The 6,927-nt window shown below is 37.7% G+C and overlaps 1 protein-coding gene across 3 annotated transcripts in view; it reads left to right on the top strand.

The window, feature by feature from the left end:
• The first annotated feature begins 2,426 nt into the window (after nucleotides 1-2,426).
• The window catches only part of OSBPL6 (oxysterol binding protein like 6), an 85,780-nt gene continuing 81,279 nt past the window's right edge, over nucleotides 2,427-6,927 (top strand). For all 3 annotated transcript variants that reach the window (XM_042476651.1, XM_042476641.1, XM_042476617.1), the window contains exon 1: nucleotides 2,427-2,470. The gene's annotated coding sequence lies outside the window, so the exon portion shown is untranslated. The remainder of the gene's footprint in view (nucleotides 2,471-6,927) is intronic.

Genomic DNA, 6,927 nt, shown 5'->3' with positions numbered 1-6,927 from the left:
ATAAGGTTGTAAATCTCACTGGAGTTAATAGACTGAGAGTTGAAGTCTAGTTGTACAGATTGTAGACCCTTTCTTTTCTGTCCACTTTTAGCAGTTAACACCCAGTGGTGATACATTGGAGCAGGGTGGGCATAGTGTGGCCTATGGGTCATATGCACCCGCAGGGTCCCCTCACCAGAACAAAACATTTTCCATTTCCCCCATAAAGCATTTTGTGTTCCAGAATGCCTCAAACTGACCTCTAGGAAAGTGTGGAGGGTATTTCCACCATGTTTGGAGATTCTTGAGTCCTCCAGGAGTCAAAACAATTTTTTCCAGAAAATACTTTGCCTCAAAATGACCCCAAATATCCAGTATGTCTGCGTATCCCCTAGAGGACATCCCCCCTCTTTATTTGTTTTATTTAATTTGCAGGAATAAATGTGGTGAGGTTGAGATCCTCAAAGGTCTCCGTAGGTGCTAATGCAGCTACATAACCTTCCAGAGTTGCCCACTCTTGCATTAGCACAGGGGTAGGCAACCTGCGGCCCGCGGGCCGGATGCGGCCCGGCAAGGCCTTGGGACCGGCCCCCGGCCTGGTCCTGCCACCGATTGCCACCGGGGCCTTTGGGGGGCAATTGTCTATAGAAGCCTCAGAAACATGAATTTATATTAACATTTTTTAAAAAAATCAGCAATTTTTTTCACGTGTCCTCCATTTTTTTAAAAAAAAGTGTCTTCCATTTGAAAATTTTGTCCTACATTTGTCCTGGTTTATTTATATATTTAATTTTTTAAAAAATTATTTAATTATTTATTTTTTGGCTTCGGCCCCCAGTTGTCTGAGGGACAGCAACCCGGCCCCCGGCTCAAAAAGGTTGCCTACCCCTGCATTAGCAGAATAAAGCCTTGTTTACTAAGTTTGTTTGATGATCTTCACAAAACGCTTAATTTTCCTGTCTGTGCTTGGCAGCTGCTTGACATCTATGCTGTTGTGTTCACCTTGTCAGTTATTTAATGAATTCTGCCTCTTTTCTGAAATGTCTCTTGCTGTAGCTAGACTATCCAAAATAATACTAGGAAGGAGACACTATCATTATAATCTTGTTTTAAAGTAGGGAAAATTACTGTTCTATAATTGCAGATGTTTTTGTTTTTGTTTTAACTTTCATCTCTCCCTGCTTCAACACACTGAATCCAGCTACAGTCTACTTAATCTTCTTTCCTCTTTGGTGATTTGTTTTCTGATCTATTTCATAAGAGATTGCAAGGGATGTCGTATTATGATTATTACTAAAATTTCTGCAGAGTATTTTTCTTACTGCATCTATTATTGTAATGGTAAATGAGTTGCATGAGCCAGGATTTTGGATCAGTTTGGGGACAGTCATTCTGTATGCTAAGCAAGTGAATTAGTGAGTCATTCTCTCCTTGCAGACAGAGTAAGAAAGGAGGGACGCGAACCAGCATCTTACACAATTTCTTTTCTTGTTCTGAGTCATTTCTGCTTACCTCACTGATAAAAATAACATTATGCAGCTCAGGAATCTTGTTAGCATCCTGGCAAAATCATTTGTCACTGGTTATCATTTCTGATAATGATGCAACCTGACTATAGAATTAGTTTGTTAGCAGTAAAATTCTATTGGTGTCCCAGTGGAAGCACTGGCACTTAAAAAGACACCTTGGGATGTTGGTTAGCACTTGTACTGTATACTATAAAAATGTAGCATTTGGCCATTAAACATTCATAACAAACTGAAAACTGGAAATGTTACTGTCACTACTTGATAAGGTACGGTATGTTACATGTTGCTCGTCATTCTGAGTTCAAAGTTACTTTCAAGGGGTAATTCCTGAGAACAGACTGAGTACCAGTGTAATTCAAAGCACTGTGTGAAGCAGGCAGTTCAGTCTGGTCTATTGTTGTACCTGCTCTTTTAACAGAACGAGAAGTTTTCGTTGTGACAGTTAAATTGGCACCCTATAGTAAGGTCAAAAGCTGTTTAGAGCTATTCAGCTGTCAAGCCAAATCTTTGCTATGAAGAAATTTAAGTGAGGATTAGATTCTGAAGGAGACAAACAAATACAGTATAAAAAGTCAAGAAAGCATCATAGTTAAACGTAGGTAGCTAGGTAGTCAGAATCCAGACCAAGCAGGACAAAGAGGGTCTTACTCAGAACTGGATGCTAGGGCTTTCTTTCTAAGATATGGTTGGGATTTTGCTGGAAGTATTCAAGCTGTAGGGCCAATATGACTGTATTCATGATGTAGTTTGAACAAGGGGGTGGGTGATCTGAGGAACCTGCCAGCATGTTACATTAACTTTTTTCTGCAGGTATCCTTCAACTTGGCATAGTTGAAAGGAAATATATGAAATGCTACATTTAAATTGCCCTGTTTTAAGTGTGGTTCACTCTTCATTTATTACTTTCTTTTGTGTTCTAGATCTTGATGATTCTGCATGAAACTTGAAGTAAACCATGGCAGGTATGATATTCGTGTAACCGAGATTATGTTTCAGCTGCTGAAAAAACAAATAATGTAAAGTAATGTCTGTGGTTCTGTGTCTTGTCATTTCTGACTTATGGTGATCCTAAAATAAACCTATCAGGGGATTTTCTTGGCAAGATTTGGTCAAAGGGGGTTTGACCTTGCCTTCCTATGAGGCTAAGAGAGTTTGATTTGACCTAGGTCATCCAATGGGTTTCCATGGCAGAGCAGAGATTAAAAGTCTGTTAGTCTAGTGCTCAAATCACTCACTACACCATGCTGGCTCATTGCATGGAAATAAGTAACATTACTGTGTTAAATACAGCACTGTTGTTTTGATCCAGAATGTCATAATGTTACATGTAGAGCTCAAAACACTTTGGCCTCATTGCAGTGTGCTTTACTGTGCAGAAGGAAATCTGTTATTTTATCCACACTGTTGACAGTTACACCCGACCATGACTGCTATGTGGACACACTTCCCTGTCCGTGTATGTGGCTGCCAATACTGCAGCAGAATACACATGTGGAAACATAATATGCACATACATCTCTCATGCTGTCTACAGGCATATTTTCTTATCCCTTGTAAAATATCAGATATTACAGCATCTAAAATAATTTTTCCAGCGTGGATGATGCATTACACAATGCTATTTATTCTGCTCTCCACACAGAAAGTATTATAATTCCTTGTCAATAATTTTGTTAACTTCTTCATCATACAGTAAGCCATAAGTGATCCAAAGCAATCCATTTTGTCAATCAAGCTATCCAAAGGAAAGTAAAATGATTGATTTGGTGAGATCTAAATGGAAGCAAGACACACATTCTGAGACATTTGGTATGCTTTTATTGATCTGTTCATTTAGCCGTGACAAGGAAACAAAGGGCCTAATTGCTTGTTCTGTACTTATTCAATATGTGTGTGTTTCCTAAAAAAATATTTAGTCTACATATGTTTTCACAAAGTGTATGATGTCACCAATCTCAGTATCCTCATATCCTCAGCTATCTGACGATAATAATCTTGACATAATATGGCATAAGATATCTCTTTCTTCCTCTGTCATAGCCTGTCTCTTTCTTATTATTCTCAAGGACAATTCTAATTAATTAAGAATAGAAAAGTAGCCTGGGTTTTAAAAAAGAACAGAAGTAAGGCCAGAATGTGCATCAATTTGCACTGATGAATAAATTAATTTAATTAGCACTGCTATTGCCACTTCGGAATATTGTAGTACTGTAATGAAAACTGTGCATATCCATTGCTCCATGCCAGTATTTTCCTATTTTCCTTTATGCTTCATATGGTATTTTCTTAACACCTCTCAACAGTGTTAAAGCCATGTAACATTCTATTTTCTTTTCTCTGTGTACATTCAATAACATTATCTTTAACTGTGATTTGGAAGAGAGTAAGAAATGGTTGGCATCTGCTAAAGAGCTTACATTAGTAAACAGAGTGTTGTAGAAGTGTATTTTGCAGTTGAAACGGAATATTCTCTGCAATCAAAACCTCGCTTTGAGAACTAAGTGATGATGGGGTCCAGGAGGAAAATGGCAGCCAAGACACTTCAGACTGTAGTAAAGTTTTTAAAAGCCATTGATGGTTTTAAGAGGAAAAGAGATTATATTGAAATTACATTGATTCTACAAATGCATCTTAGTGTTTTATTATACTTGTGTATATATGAGTTAGCCTAATATCCCAAGAAATTTTGGTAGTTGACTCCATTACTACTTTTGTAAATCTCCTTGAAGGCTTACTGTTTAAAGCAGGTCCCTGTTTAAAATAAATTATGCAAGCTTTTGAAGCTTCAATGGCTTCTTTATTAGGCAAAGATGCTTGCCTAATCCCTAAACCAAAACCGTCCAAATTCCATAGCATTGAGCCATGGCTGTTTAAGTGGTTTCAAAGTGCATTCATTCTGCAGTGTAGATGCAGCCCTAGACAGAGAGCACTGAATTTCTAAAGGAGACTTTATACTGTTACATCTGGAAAACCCTTTTGGTGCTGTATAGGTAAAACTTGGCAATGAAACAATCCCTATTCCTCATATGGTCAAGAGACACTTTAACATTATTAGAGGGATACAAATGATTGGGACTTACCTCTTTGAGGTTTTGTATCTCCAACAAAGGCAAAACTCTTTCATTCAATATAAATAGACTTCTTTATGTTTAGGTCAATTAATTTATACTAATTTTAGAGCATAAACCAGCCAGAATAGGCAATTTGAAATTCCATTAGTCTGAATGGCAGACTCTTCCAGTACAACCTAATGCTTATTTTTTCCTGGATTTGTTTTTCTTATTTATGTTATTAAAACGGTTATATTTCACTCTGTATCCAAAAATGATGATGATCATCATTCCTCATCTGGGCAGAACAGCCAGAATTCTAGCAATCACATTCTACCTTAAAGTTTCTGAACTCTTTTCAAGGTTTTTTGTGGGTTTTTTGGGCTATGTGGCCATGTTCTAGAAGATTTTCTTCTTGAGGTTTCGCCAGCATCTATGGCTGGCATCTTAGCCCGAAAAACCCACAAAAAACCATGGATGCCGGCCATGAAAGCCTTCAACTCTTTTAAGGTCCTTCCCTATAGTAATCCAATATGGGGGTTACCAAATAATAAATCTCAATGGCCAGGTCTATGCCTGTTAAGGAAATTCTGCACCAAAAGAACTCACCAATGTTATCAAAAACATTTGGGTTTCTATTGACAAAGTTGGATAAAGGAGCACCTCCAGTTGTGCACCTGATCCTTCAGGGGAAGGACAGCTCTCTCCAGAAGCAAATGAGTATCTATTTTCCATATCCGGGAACTACCTATCCATGGTACCTCTATTGTGTTCAGTTTCAGTTCACTGGTCCTCATCCAACCAATTACTAAATCCAAACAACTCAGCATTTCTAAAGCATGCAAAGAATTGCTCTGGATAGGGACCAGGGAACTGCAGTAGGAGTAAAGCAGTTAAAATTCTCCTGATCTGGTTTTCCCTACCCTTAACATGGAGGGGGGGGGAGATTCCCCACAAGACATTATCCGATCTTATTGAGGCAGACTGTAAACCTCAAAATTAGACTTGTACAAATCAAATTGTTGTTGTTGTCATGTGCCTTCTAATTGTTTCTGACTTATGGCAACCCTAAGGCCATATCATGGGGTTTTCTTGGCAAGTTTCTTGAGAGGGGGTTTGCCATTGCACTCCTGTTAGTCTGAGAAAGTGTGACTTACCCAGGATTTTACACAAAACAGTTAAAATGTAGCAGAAAAATTCAGAAATGTAAAACAGATCTCAGTACAAGAAAATCAAGGTTACGTTAGTTAGATAAAAATCTAACTTGTGCTTTCATTGTGTTCAATAAAAATTTGGCCATAATTTCCATGATAGACTCATATTTTTTTAAAAAAAATAACTCTGCAAGAGCATATTATCGACAGATGTCAAGTCAGTTTGGGCCTAAGTCTTTAAATACACCTGGCATTGGAAACATATAGAATCTTGGGTGTTACATAAACTGCAGCTCCCATTATCCCTAACTGTTGGCTATGCTGGCTGGGCCTGTTGCACAGTGGAAACCTAGACTATTTCGAGAACTGTATCTCTGAAAACCACTAGGTCTGCTGTCCAAACAGTATTGTGAATATATAACTGAATGGAAGAAATGTTCATGTAAAAAAAAAGTACAGTATTCATGTAAAAAAAGTATTAAAATGGCCATGTTTATACACAACTTTTAAAAACCATATTCATATTGATAAAATTCCAAGTTTTATTCACAAATTTGGATTTTGCTACCATGGCTAATAAATCAGGATAAAGTTAGTTCAAAGAGAATTACATCAGACTCTTCTCTGCAAGCAGCTCTTGTTTTGCTGCTTCAGACAGACACATGGTTTATTATAGACATGTAGACTGCTGAGCTTGGAACCAGTACTGCTGTAGTGTGAAACTGTTCATCATCTAATAAAAACACCTCTGAAATTGGCCTGAAAAGTACATTATGAAGTTGTTTTCAAAATGCTCTAGGATGCCACTTTTTTGACAGTTGAAACCATCCTCTCTGATGACTCATTTCTGACTAAAGCGTCAGTTTATAAAAATAAAATCTAATGGAACACTCTGGTCTTAGGGGATAATGAAAATGTATAGGTTGGTGCTTGGGATGTATTTTATCTGTAACAGCAGATGTTTAGTGAGTAATTTAAATGTTGATTCAGTCATGCCTGTAATCATTCAGGGAAAGGCAATTATGGGTAATTCAGATGAAATCCATATCCCTTTGACATTGATGACAGAAACCCCACTGATTTGAATGGTCCTAGATTACATTCAGTTAGAGTTCATCAGATCTAACACAAAACCATGCTCTGATTTTGCCATAATGGCTCTGAAGATACCACACTCCATCTTGCCTATGTTCCCCACTCCTTCCTTTGCACATG

Source organism: Sceloporus undulatus, chromosome 1 (genome assembly GCF_019175285.1).
Source record: "Sceloporus undulatus isolate JIND9_A2432 ecotype Alabama chromosome 1, SceUnd_v1.1, whole genome shotgun sequence".
In the NCBI taxonomy this organism is placed as follows: domain Eukaryota; kingdom Metazoa; phylum Chordata; class Lepidosauria; order Squamata; family Phrynosomatidae; genus Sceloporus; species Sceloporus undulatus.
The sequence above is the reverse complement of the archived record's forward strand: the minus strand, read 5'-3'. Positions and strand labels throughout refer to the sequence as shown.